Raw genomic sequence first — 13,938 nt, 5'->3', positions numbered from 1 at the left:
TAAAGGGCACCTGCACTTTTTTGGGAATGTTGCCTATCGATCACAATCATTATGAAAGACATGACGACGGGTCAATTTTTTTTATTCCTTCTAATTAATAAATAGACATAAATAAGTGTGCTTACAATGGAGCCAATTGGAGGTCCTCTATTCCGCCCATAAAACCCAATAAATAACCATCCAAAAACCGCCAAAACTATTTCATTTACATTTTGTGACTTGAATATTAAGCAAGTATTAGTGATATTGTTATTATAAGCTCTAACCCAGACAAACTATTTATAGCCGCGCCGTGATCACAAGCTTGTGTGCCTGTACTGACATCATCGACTGAGGAGGTGCTTTCTCATTTCCTTGCTTGTCAAACTTTATTCTAAATCATAAATAATGCCTCTCACCTGGATAGTAGAAGGACAAAGACATATTCAGACAAGTTGGTACATTTTGACATCCAATTTAGACCCGGTAATGGCGAAATGGCGAAAAGACGTTTGGTTCCAGCCCCCTTTTCTTTGTGAGGATTATGAGTCATTCTTCATCTAAATGGGAATATATGAAAATCCTAGCAGTCGGCATCGTAATGATAGCAGACATTGTACAGTAAGTGATATTTTATTATTTTGTTGGCTCTCATGAAGTCTGCAGTTGTGGGAAAAAAAGGCGAACGTCGTGATTTTGAAATGAATGCGCTGTGTATGCTTAAAGTGAACAAAATACATAAATATTAAATGTTATTATAAATGTGCCTGTTAGTACAATACATATACTGTATACTTACATCATGTGTATAAAACCTTAATGGAGGTGTTTGGATGTTTCTAAGGGCTTAATAGGCAGAATAGAGCGACTCCCAAAGGCTCCATTGTGCTCTCTGAAGTCCAGAAAATACGGTAAGTTTAGTTTTTGCAGTAGATCTTCTGTTTAGTCTTAATGTTTAGTGAACTATCAATCAACCATGGATGACAAAGGGACTGAAAAAGGTATGTAAGCAATAGCAATAGTGTCGTTGAACACAAGACAAGAATGACTGTGCATGTGAACTGTGAGCTTGGTATTTTTATGTATTTTATGTATTTTTATCTATTTGTCTACACTACCGTTCAAAAGTTTGGGGTCACATTGAAATGTCCTTATTTTTGAAGGAAAAGCACTGTACTTTTCAATGAAGATAACTTTAAACTAGTCTTAACTTTAAAGAAATACACTCTATACATTGCTAATGTGGTAAATGACTATTCTAGCTGCAAATGTCTGGTTTTTGGTGCAATATCTACATAGGTGTATAGAGGCCCATTTCCAGCAATTATCACTCCAGTGTTCTAATGGTACAATGTGTTTGCTCATTGGCTCAGAAGGCTAATTGATTATTAGAAAACCCTCGTGCTATTATGTTCACACATCTGAAAACAGTTTAGCTCGTTACAGTAGCTACAAAACTGACCTTCCTTTGAGCAGATTGAGTTTCTGGAGCATCACATTTGTGGGGTCAAATAAACGCTCAAAATGGCCAGAAAAAGAGAACTTTCATCTGAAACTCGACAGTCTATTCTTGTTCTTAGAAATGAAGGCTATTCCACAAAATTGTTTGGGTGACCCCAAACTTTTGAACGGTAGTGTATGTTCTTGTGTTTTTATGTGTTATTATGAATTTGCACTAAATTAGTTTTGCTTACAATTTCGTTGTACAATGTACAAGGCCAATAAAGATATGTTCTATTCTAAAAAGAAGATTGCATTATATAGAACATTTATAATACAAACATCTATAGAGACAAAGAACAAGGACAAAACATATAAGAACACGCTAACAAGAATATTACAAACATGTAAAAAATAATATTATAATCAATTATTAGATAAGAACAAAAACATCATAAGAACAACATGGGACATTCTAAATTATGATAAGAAGGATTATCCTCAACACTTTACACTGAAACATAAAAATTATAATATGAACAAAATAGTGGAGCACTATGAACTACTATGTAAATATTGGACCAAATCTAAAGCAAAGGATACCAGATCCCAGGTCAGCAGAGGACTTGCGTGATACAATAGACAAAAATCCCAACCCAATGTTGCTCAATAATGTAACAAAAGAGGAAATAATCAAAATTGTAAATATTTGCAAACCCCAAAACTCAACAGGTTGTCATGGAATAAATACGAAAGCAATAAAAAAAAAGTTATCACATAAATTAAGGAACCTCTAATGCAGGGGTCTCAAACTTGCAACCCGCGGGCCAATTTCGGCCCCCGAGACAATATTTTGTGGCCCCACCTTAATTGTCCTGTCCAGCTACTTGGGTAAACCATATTGTTGATGTAGATGCCCATATTTGCTATACAGATTTACTTTACAAAAGAGAAGTGTGAGATACTTGTTGACTTATTTGTATTTTACTTTATTAAATGGATTTATATTAATGTTTGGCATTAATATAACAACAACATCAACAGAACAGCATCAGCAAATTCAAACCCCGGCCGGGTCATACCAAAGACTATAAAAATGGGACCCATTACCTCCCTGCTTGGCACTCAGCATCAAGGGTTGGAATTGGGGGTTAAATCACCAAAAATGATTCCCGGGCGCGGCTATGCTGCTGCCCACTGCTCCCCTCACCTCCCAGGGGGTGATCAAGGGGATGGGTCAAATGCAGAGGACAAATTTCACCACACCTAGTGTGTGTGTGACAATCATTGGTACTTTAACTTTAACTTTAACTTAAATACAATATGTACAAATATAATACAAAAAGTGATAGCAAAAAAGCAGTTAGTGAAGTAAATACTAATAACACAGAAATTAAAATGAACATTATTCCACTACAAATGGAACAATGAAAATACCAATATAAGTAGCACTATTGATAGTGAATAATACCAATAATTACCTCTATTATAAACAATATAATGGTTTCAAATGCAACAAAACATATATGTAATGATAACTTGAATTACAAAAGAAAGCAGATCCGCCCGTATGCAGCTGAGATAGGCTATTTTAGGCTTCATATTGCACCACACATTTTCAACGGGAGACAGGTCTGGACTACAGGCAAGCCAGTCTCGTAGCCGCACTCTTTTACTATGAAGCCACGCTGTTGTAACACGTGGCTTGGCATTGTCTTGCTGAAATAAGCAGGGGCGTCCATGATAACGTTGCTTGGATGGCAACATATGTTGCTCCAAAACCTGTACGTACCTTTCAGCATTAATGGTGCCTTCACAGATGTGTAAGTGCCTTGGGAACTTATACACCCCCATACAATCAGAGATGCTGGCTTTTGAACTTTGCGCCTGGAACCATTCGGTTGGTTCTTCTCCTCTTTGTTCCGGAGGACACGACGTCCACAGTTTCCAAAAACAATTTGATATGTGGACTCGTCAGACCACAGAACACTTTTCCACTTTGCATCAGTCCATCTTAGATGAGCTCGGGCCCAGCAAAGCCGGCGGCGTTTCTGGGTGTTGTTGATAAATGGCTTTCGCTTTGCATAGTAGAGTTTTAACTTGCACTTACAGATGTAGTGACCAACTGTAGTTACTGACAGTATTTTTCTGAAGGGTTCCTGAGCCCATGTGGTAATGATATCCTTTACACACTGTTATACATTTTTGATGCAGTACCGCCTGATGGATCCAAGGTCACAGGCATTCAATGTTACGTGCAGTGATTTCTCCAGATTCGCTAAACCTTTTGATCATATTACAGACCAAATGGTGAAATCCCTAAATTCCTTGCAATAGCTCGTTGAAAAATGTTGTTCTTAAACTGTTCGACAATTTGCTCACGCATTTGTTCACAAAGTGGTGAACCTCGCCCCATCTTTGTTTGTGAATGACTGAGCATTTAATTGAAGCTGCTTTTATACCCAATCATGGCACCCACCTGTTCACCTGTTATTGGGATTTTCCACTTGTGCCAGCTTTTTTGAAACATGTTGCAGGCATTGAATTCCAAATGAGCTAATATTTGCCAAAAATAACAAAGTTTTCCAGTTCGAACGTTAAGTATCTTGTCTTTGCAGTCAATTCAATTGAATATAAGTTGAAAAGTATTTGAAAATCATTGTATTTTGTTTTTATCTATGATTTACACTTCGTGTCAACTTCACTGGTTTTGGGTTTTGTATGTATATACATACATGCATACAGATTTCACCATATATATACATACATACACACACAGGCACACATACACACGCACATCCATATATACAAAGTACACACACATATAGATGGGTTTAAAAAAATCCATCCATCCATCTATTTTCTACCGCTTGTCCCTTTTGGGGTCACGGGGGGTCGCTGGAGCCTATCTCAGCTGCATTCGGGCGGTAGGCGGGGTACACCCTGGACAAGTCGCCATCTCATCGCAGGGCTGTTTAAAAAAATAACAATAATTTATAAAAGATAAAATACATTTAAAAAAAATTATAAAATAAATAGATAAAACAATAAATCAATTTTTTTTTTAAATAAATAAATACAAATACACAGGAGAGGGACTATCGCAGGGCAGTTTGGCAGCACCGGGGGGAAAGCGGCCCTCCAGCCCGACACCAGACAGGCCTGCACAGCCGCAGCACAGCGCGGTCCAAGCCAGACCCCGCCCTACCCCCCAAGGGACGGAGGAAGCCCAAGGAGACCTGAAGCCAAAGGTGCACGAGCTGGCCCCCGCCCGACAGCAGCAAGCCCCCAAGCCCCCCGGGCGCAGCCCCCCGCCAAACCATCCACGAGAAGGACAGTCCACCACCAAACCCAAGGTGACCGCCCCCAGCCTCACCTCACCTATATAGAAACTTGATCCATGCTATAAATGAGTCTACGAATCCAAATTTCTGTAAAGTAGCCAGAAAAAAATTCCAATTCACTCTATCAAACGTTTTTTCAGCATCCAATGAAACAATTATTTTTAGATTATGAATAACAGAATAGTCAGGTTGAGTAGATGACGAACATTGTTGGACGATTGTCTCCCTTTGATGAAACTTGTTTGCTCAGGATGTACGTATATGGAGTGACTCTTTCTTAATCTTTGAGCTAATACTTTGCTGATCATTTTAAGATCAAATCTAATCAGGGAGTTTAGCCGGTAACTGGACAGAAGTGTTTTTATCAGGTTTTAGCAAGAGACTGATTATAGTAGAGTCCATATTTGGAGGAAGAAATTAGTTTTCTTTCATCTCTAAAGCCATTTTTGTAAATATCGGAGCTAGCAGTGACCAGAATGCATGTACCAGAATGTTTTGTACAACTCCATGGGGAACCCATTATGCCCTGGTGCTTTATTGTTTAGCATCTGTTGAAGAGCATCATGAATTTAAGTTACTGAATTAGTTAGATCTGAATTCGATACCTGCCTTGTATTTAATTTAGGTAAGTCTATGTCATTAAGAAATGTCTCAATCTGAAAGAGATGGGTCAATCTGGGGTGTATAGGGGCGGCGTGGCGAAGTTGGTAGAGTGGCCGTGCCAGCAATCGGAGTGTTGCTGGTTACTGGGGTTCAATCCCCACCTTCTACCAGCCTAGTCACGTCCGTTGTGTCCTTGGGCAAGACACTTCACCCTTGCTCCTGATGGCTGCTGGTTAGCGCCTTGCATGGCAGCTCCCGCCATCAGTGTGTGAATGTGTGTGTGAATGGGTGAATGTGGAAATACTGTCAAAGCGCTTTGAGTACCTTGAAGGTAGAAAAGCACTATACAAGTATAACCCATTTATCATTTATTATATAAGTTTCTGTAAAAGTCTCTAAAGATGGAGTTAATTTCCAAGTTAATGTTCCCAGCTGAATCCTTAAAGGCCTACTGAAACCCACTACTACCGACCACGCAGTCTGATAGTTTATATATCAATGATGAAATCTTAACATTGCAACACATGCCAATACGGCTGGGTTAACTTATAAAGTGCAATTTTAAATTTCCCGCGAAACTTCCGGTTGAAAACGTCTATATATGATGACGTATGCGCGTGACGTCAATCGTTGAAACTGAAGTATTCGGACCCCATTGAATCCAATACAAAAAGCTCTGTTTTCATCTCAAAATTCCACAGTATTCTGGACATCTGTGTTGGTGAATCTTTCGCAATTTGTTTAATGAAAAATGAGGACTGCAAAGAAGAAAGTTGTAGGTGGGATCGGTGTATTAGCGGCGGACTACAGCAACACAACCAGGAGGACTGAGAGATGGATAGCAGACCTTGACTTCCTCCGTCTCCGGGCCGCCGACCGCATCTATGATCGGGTGAAGTCCTTCGTCGCGCCGTCGATCGCTGGAACGCAGGTGAGCACGGGTCGTGATGAGCAGATAAGGGCTGGCTGGCGTAGGTGGATAGCTAATGTTTTTAGCATAGCTCTGTGAGGTCCCGTTGCTAAGTTAGCTTCAATGGCATCATTAGCAACAGCATTGTTAAGCTTTGCCAGGCTGGAAAGCATTAACCGTGTGGTTACAGGTCCATGGTTTAATAGTATTGTTGATTTTCTGTCTATCCTTCCAGTCAGGGGTTTACTTCTTTTGTTTCTATCTGCAGTTAAGCCCGATGCTATCACGTTAGCTCCGTAGCTAAAGTGCTTCGCCGATGTATTGTAGTAGAGATAAAAGTCACTGTGAATGTCCATTTCGCGTTCTCGTCTCTCATTTTCAAGAGGATATAGTATCCAAGGTGGTTTAAAATACAAATCCGTGATCCACAATAGAAAAAGGAGAGAGTGTGGAATCCAATGAGCCAGCTTGTACCTAAGTTACGGTCAGAGCGAAAAAAGATACGTTTTGCACTGCACTCTAGTCCTTCACTCTCACGTTCCTCATCCACGAATCTTTCATCCTCGCTCAAGTTAATGGGGTAATCGTCGCTTTCTCGGTCCGAATCGCTCTCGCTGCATTGAAAACAATGGGGAAATGTGAGGAGCCCTTCAACCTGTGACGTCACGCTACTTCCGGTACAGGCAAGGCTTTTTTTATCAGCGACCAAAAGTTGCGAACTTTATCGTCGATGTTCTCTATTAAATCCTTTCAGCAAAAATATGGCAATATCGCGAAATGATCAAGTATGACACATAGAATGGATCTGCTATCCCCGTTTAAATAAAAAAATGTCATTTCAGTAGGCCTTTAATGGATGGTATAGAGATGTTATCTTTATTTAGTTGAAGTTGATTGGCCAAATATTTGCTTGGTTTATTGTCATGCTCAAACTTCTCCAAGCGTAACCTCTGCAGCAGGAATTGGGTTTTCTTATAAATTATTTCTCTTAAGTCTAATTTGAGTATTCTCAATTTGTTCAAAATGTGTTCGTTTTGTGAGTTAGCGTAAGCTAATTCTAATAGTGTGATTTAATTTTTAAGTTCCTGCTCTAATAAACGTTCTTTTTTTTTTCTTGTATGATGAATAAAAAAATAAGTTTTCCTCGCATAACTATTTTCGCGGTCTCCCGAGAACGCGCGTCGTGGTTTCTGCTCAGTCATTAAAATCTAAAAAATCTGTCCAGTCTTTGTCAAAATCGTTAGGAAGTCTGGGTCCTTTAGTAATGATTTATTAAGTCTCCATTGTTTTGTAGGTGTAGTGATAGTTTTGTTAGTGAGGGAGAGTGAGACAGGTGCATGGTCACTGATGATGATAGTGATGATGTGAATTTTTGATGTGTCAGATAAAATTGAGCTTCTTCAATGCAAGAGAATGAGTGGTGAACTGGGGAAAAAAAGTGTATTCCCTAAGAGTGGGGTGATAGGAACGTCAGGCATCGCAAAGAGCATAAGTGTTCATATATTGCTTAAGTATTCCTACTGACTGGATTAAATACTAAGTTGTGGTCCCCTCCTAGAATCAAGGACGAGTTTGAGTGAGTGGAGAGTGAAGAGAAGTCTGGAAAAAGGAGGGGTCGTCAACACATTTAGACCATAAATATTGGCAATACAAGAGTTTACACCGTCAACAGAAATATTAAGAATTATGTATCTGCCCTCTATGTTAGTAATGGAGTTATGGAGTGTAAAATAAATGTTTCTACTAATGAGAAAGGCTACGCCTCTCTGTTTGGAGTCATAACTACACTGTAAAAAAAAAATCTGTAAAAAAACGGTCATCTACTGGCAGCTACGGCTGCCAAACGAAAACCATAAAATTAAAGTAAAACATTGTAAACCAAATAATGATCAAAAACATTATATTTACAGAAATGTTCATGAAACATTTCATCCTAATTTTACAGATTTTTACTAAATTATTAAGATCAACCACCTTTAATAAAGTGACGATGCAAACAGTTCTGCAGAAAAATACCTTTATTCTACAGCATGGGTGTCAAATTTGGCCCACCGTGTAATTTCACTTGGCCCTTGAGGCGATATCAAATTAACACTAAAGCTGGCCCGCCGATTATGTATATTGCGGCGGTGCCGCGGTAACACCGCATTCACCGCTAATTCCAATACTTGCCAACCCTCCCGGGAGTCTGCCATACTTCAGCGCCCCTCCCGAAAATCGTCAGGTCTGCTTTTCAGCCAGTCCAACGAGTGCTGGCCCAGTCACATTACATGTGCGGCTTCTGTACGCACACACAAGTGAATGCAACGCACACTTCATCAACAGCGATACAGGTTACACTGAGGGTAGCCGAATAAAAAAACTTTAACACTGTTAGAAATATACGCCACACTGTGAATCCACACCAAACAAGAATGACAAACACATTTCGGGAGAACATCCGCACCGTAACACAACATAAACACAACAAAACAAATACCCAGAACCCTCTGCAGCACTAACTCTTCCGGGACGCTACAAGGTGTGTGTGGGGTGGGGGGCGGGGTTTGATGGTAGCGGGGGTGTATTTTGTAGCGTCCCGGAAGAGTTAGTGCTGCAAAGGATTCTGGGTATTTGTTCTGTTGTGTTTATATTGTGTTACCGTGCGGATGTTCTCCCGGAATGTGTTTGTCATTCGTGTTTGGTGTGGATTCACAGTGTGGCGTATATTTCTAACAGTGTTAAAGTTTTTTATACTGGCACCGTCAGTGTTACCTGTATCGCTGTTGATGAAGTATGCGTTGCATTCGCTCGTGTGTGCGTACAGAAGCCGCACATATCTTGTGACTGGGTCTGAACGATGTTAGAATGGATCAAAAGCGGACGTGACGATAGCTTGTAGAGTACGTTAAAGGTTAATTTGTTCAACCTTGGCCCGCGGCTTTGTTCAGTTTTAAATTTTGGCCCACTCTGTATTTGAGTTTGACACCCCTGTGTTAGATTGTTAGTATGGACATAGACTTTTATATAACAAGCTACATATTTAATGAAAGATAATTACTGTAATTTTACATGAATTTGAAAGTAATTTAAGAAAACAGAAAATGATATGTATAATTAATTTGGTATTTTTCTGTAAAAAAAATTTAAATATACATAGTTTGTCATTACTGGCATATTACTTAAAATAACAGGCGGATTGTTTATTTACAGATAATGTCTTCAATTCTACAGTTTTATAAACTATTTAAAAAAATAGAAAAATTACAGTAGAAATTTGGAGTAAATTAACAATAAAAATAGGATTTTTTTTATAGGCTAAGTATGTGTGTGGGTATTGTGGTGATTGAAGTTTTGAGGTATCGGACTTAGAGAGGTGAGTCTCTTGTAATAAAGCAATGTCTGCTTGCATGTTCTTCAAATGATTAACAATGTTTATACTTTTGTCCCTGGACCCGACCCCACGCTCAATCCATGTGACAAACTGTATAGTGGACATTAGAGCTGGGCGATATATCGATATACTCGATATATCGCGGGTTTGTCTATGTGCGATATAGAAAATTACTATATTGTGATATTCGAGTATACGTTCTCACGCAGTTGCTTTTAGCTGCTGGCATTACACTACAGGCTCTTCTCACTCTTTCTTGTGTCTCCTTCTCACAGACAGCAAGCGCATCTTTTTATATACGTCACATACTGTCACGTCATACGTCACATACGTATACGCCCTCGCGGAGCAGAGAGGTAGCAGCATGGGTAACGTTAGCTGTGGTGCTAGCGGAATCGTGCGAGTGGTAATACGAGAGAAAGAAGGTGCGAATCTGGTAACAAATGAAGGAAGAATTAATTCCCAAGAAAAACAGCACGGGGTCCATCGTCTGGCGGTGGTTTGGCTTCAAGTGGGAATATGTCGAACAGACAACAGTAATTTGTCAAGTGTGGGGCAGAAGCGTTGCTACAAAAAGTAGCATTGCTGCTAATATGTAGCATCATTTGAAAAGTCACCTGCTAGAGAATGAAGAGTGCTTGAAACCCTGCATGTCAACATCTCCGTTCGGTGCCACACCAACAAAATGCCGAGGCAAACATTTCCACATCAACACCGTATGAAAAAAATAGTGAACAGGATGAGATAACGTCCGCAGTAACCTACCACTATTATGCAGCTCATTTTTATTTGACAGTTATTGAAATATCTTGTGTGACAACATGCACAAAAGTGCACTTTATGTGTTTTAAACTATTGTATTGGCGTTCTGTACAATAAGTACACTTTAATTTAGTGTTGTTTTGATATGACATCTTAGTGACATGCACAAAAGTGCACTAATAGCGTGTTTAAAATGTGTCTGACAATCTTGCACTTTCTTTTTTGAAATGACATGAATGTTTGTGCCACTGCTTAATAACTGTTTAATAAATACAGTATTGGTCAATTGACTTAGTTGTGATTTCACTCTCTGCATGAAAGTTTAAAATGAGCATATATTCATGCAGTATGAACAAGAATGTTTTAATGTAGACACATATAATCATCATACTGGTGTGATTACATGCATCAAATGTTCATTCAAGGTTAAGGAAAAACATCGAGATATATATCGTGTATCGCGCGATATGGCCTAAAAATATCGAGATATTAAAAAAAGGCCATATCGCCCAGCCCTAGTGGACATACTAGACTGTAACTAAGTGTGTAGATGTATGTGTAAACTTTGTGTAAATAATGCATATCTGTATCTAAATGTGAGCCTATCATGCATATATTTATGAGTGCAAAGTGAATAAATGTGTATAGTTGTTGTGCATGTATTAGTAGAGAATTATGAGTATGTGTAAATTAATTGTGATAAATGCTGACGACGACAAGGGGCCACATAACAGATGGAGAAATAGAAAGGGAAAAACAAAATACATAAAATAAATAGACAAGAAAAAAGCGGTGGAAACAAAAATAAGTAAAACAGGTGAGATAAAAAGGAAAACGAGAAAGAAAAATAATAAACATAGTTAATGATTGTCTGAAAGAGAGAGAGAGCGGTTGGTGTGTACGTGAGGGCGATCAAGACGCACAGGCATATTGTGAAAGAGAGAAAAAAAATAAAAAGAAAGAGGGAAAGAAGCACAAAGAAAAAAAATAAAAATACAACTGTTACCGTGCTTCAGACATTAGTAAAACAGCCATGGCGTGGCTTCCAGGCCGCGGTAAAGTTGACTGTTGATGAAAAGTTTATCCACCGCAATGACAGCGTGGCATCCTTCGACGATAAACTTCTTACGAAGTGGGAACAGATGGCGCCGTCTGTCCAGGATCTCCTTGGGGAACTGGTCGTTATTGCTGAAGTTGGATCCCTTCAACTCTTCACCTGCTCCTTCTGCTTGAAGTGTTCAAATTTTGCCACGACGTGTCTCCTATTCTCCGGCTTTTTATAAAAGTCATATTCCTGATTGTGTCCGCTGGAAGCTTAAGGCTGGTGTTCCATGAAGGACTTCACGGTTTCCTCAGGGTCTTCTTCTGCCTTTTCCATATTGTCCCCAATGCTTTTTGAACGGAGGTCCAGCATCGTCTCATGATCTTGTTTTGCCGCGTGAGTTGTGCCACTCCGTCGGTGAGCGATTTCACGGACTCCCGAAGAGCAGCGTTCTCTTGGACGAGAGAGACGACCTGTTGTTGTCCAAAGTCCAAACTCTCTCGGATGGCTTGGAACTCCTTGTGAAGCACCTCGACAAGTGCGAGGCGGCCATCCAAACAAATCATCCTCTTGTCGATGGAATCCAAGATATGAGCAAAGCTTGACATATACCCAGGTGAGTCTTCCGGGCGGCTCTTTCTCGATGTTGGCGTCTTCAAGGCCTTTCCCATGACGAGACAACCGCAGTACTCTTCAATATAGTCTAATGTTAGTGCGGCCCGCGTGTTTTAAATGAACGCAACTTCACAGTGTTGTGTGCGGAGCTGAACAAACCTACCAATCACGGTGACGTATATGGCTCTCGGGAGCGGGACATCGACCGGGCTCCACGCAAACACAGAAACCATTCTCAATGAGTGAAAGTTATAGCAGCGTTGCCATGGAGAGTTTTCTTCCGTGCCTGGTTGGCTGCCTCATTTCTTTTGGGAACACACGGACATTCGTCCCAGCGCGCTGCGTTCACAACTCTTCCAGAAAAAACATTTTTTTAAGTTGCTACCCAGGGGCACATTGTACGTATATGTCGTGGCTTACTGTGGTGGATCCCAAAAAGTGCAGAGGACAAGAGCGGTGGGTGCAAGAAGTCCTTTATTGTCCACACTGACAATGATTCAAAAAAACAAAACTAAATTGCCAATAGACCAAAAAGGCACAGGCAGAAAATCACAAAACACGATGAGCAGGCAAACAGGCGGGCAGCCAAGACAGGCAGGAAGCAATTACAATGGCCCACTAACCCGGACCAATTATAGATTCACCCAGTTATTTGTGAGTCATTATTTTGCATTTGAATGGAGCTATTAGCATTGTATGTGCGTTGCCGCACACGATGAACACTATATGTATTTCTATTTGATTTAATTTGTCTTTTATTAGCACGGTGTCATTTCTGCTTCTTTTCCGAGTCACAGCACGGCGGATAACGGCAGTCTCTATCTCGGTACTTTGTACAATCTTCGAATGCCATGGTGTTTATGTCATCATGAAAGACATCAACATCGTGCGCAAAAACACGGGAGACTGCTACCCGCCGTTGTTATCCGCCGCCGTGATGCTGAACAGGAAAAAACGGAAATGACGCACATTGCGGAAATGACGTTGTCCGTGCGTCGAGACGTTCTTCGTGCATTGGCTAAACACGACAGTGACATCAAGTGGAATTAGAATATACCGTATTTTTCGGACTATAAGTCACAGTTTTTGTCATAGTTTGGCCGGGGGTGCGACTTATACTCCGGAGCGACTTATGTGTGAAATTATTAACACATTACCATAAAATATCAAATAATATTATTTAGCTCATTCACGTAAGAGACTAGACATACAATATTTCATGGGATTTAGCGATTAGGAGTGACAGATTGTTTGGTAAACGTATAGCATGTTCTATATGTTATAGTTAGTTGAATGACTCTTACCATAATATGTTACGTTAACATACCAGGCACGTTCTCAGTTGGTTATTTATGCGTCATATAACGTACACTTATTCAGCCTGTTGTTCACTATTCTTTATTTATTTTAAATTGCCTTTCAAATGTCTATTCTTGGTGTTGGGTTTTATCAAATACATTTCCCCAAAAAATGCGACTTATATACAGTATGTTTTTTTCCTTCTTTATTATGCATTTTCGGCCGGTGCGACTTATACTCTGGAGCGACTTATACTCCGAAAAATACGGTACTCCACAACCCCAAACATGTATTTACTTATTTTCTTATTAATTCTTTATTTATTTTTCATCTTATTTTGTGTTAAAAAATAAAAATAAAGATGGATGGAAAAATAAAGACATATGAGAACATTTTAATTTTTTTCTAACAAATATTTTCTTGTGGGATACCCAGAATCTGCATCCAGCGGTCCCCAGGTAAATTGAGTTAGAGACCCCTGCACTAATGCAAATCAGTAACCTATCATTTTTAACAGGCAAATTCCCAAACAAAAAGTTGTGCCAATTTATAAGAATAGAGACAAACACCA

General features: G+C 39.7%; 1 protein-coding gene across 2 annotated transcripts in view; it reads right to left on the bottom strand.

Moving 5' to 3' along the window:
- grin2da (glutamate receptor, ionotropic, N-methyl D-aspartate 2D, a) overlaps positions 1 to 13,938 on the bottom strand; it is a 416,525-nt gene that overhangs the window by 229,428 nt on the left and 173,159 nt on the right. The window lies entirely within an intron of this gene.

The sequence above is a fragment of the Entelurus aequoreus genome, linkage group LG08 (assembly GCF_033978785.1).
Source record: "Entelurus aequoreus isolate RoL-2023_Sb linkage group LG08, RoL_Eaeq_v1.1, whole genome shotgun sequence".
NCBI lineage: Eukaryota > Metazoa > Chordata > Actinopteri > Syngnathiformes > Syngnathidae > Entelurus > Entelurus aequoreus.
Note: the sequence above shows the minus strand (reverse complement) of the source record. Positions and strands in the feature narration are given on the sequence as shown.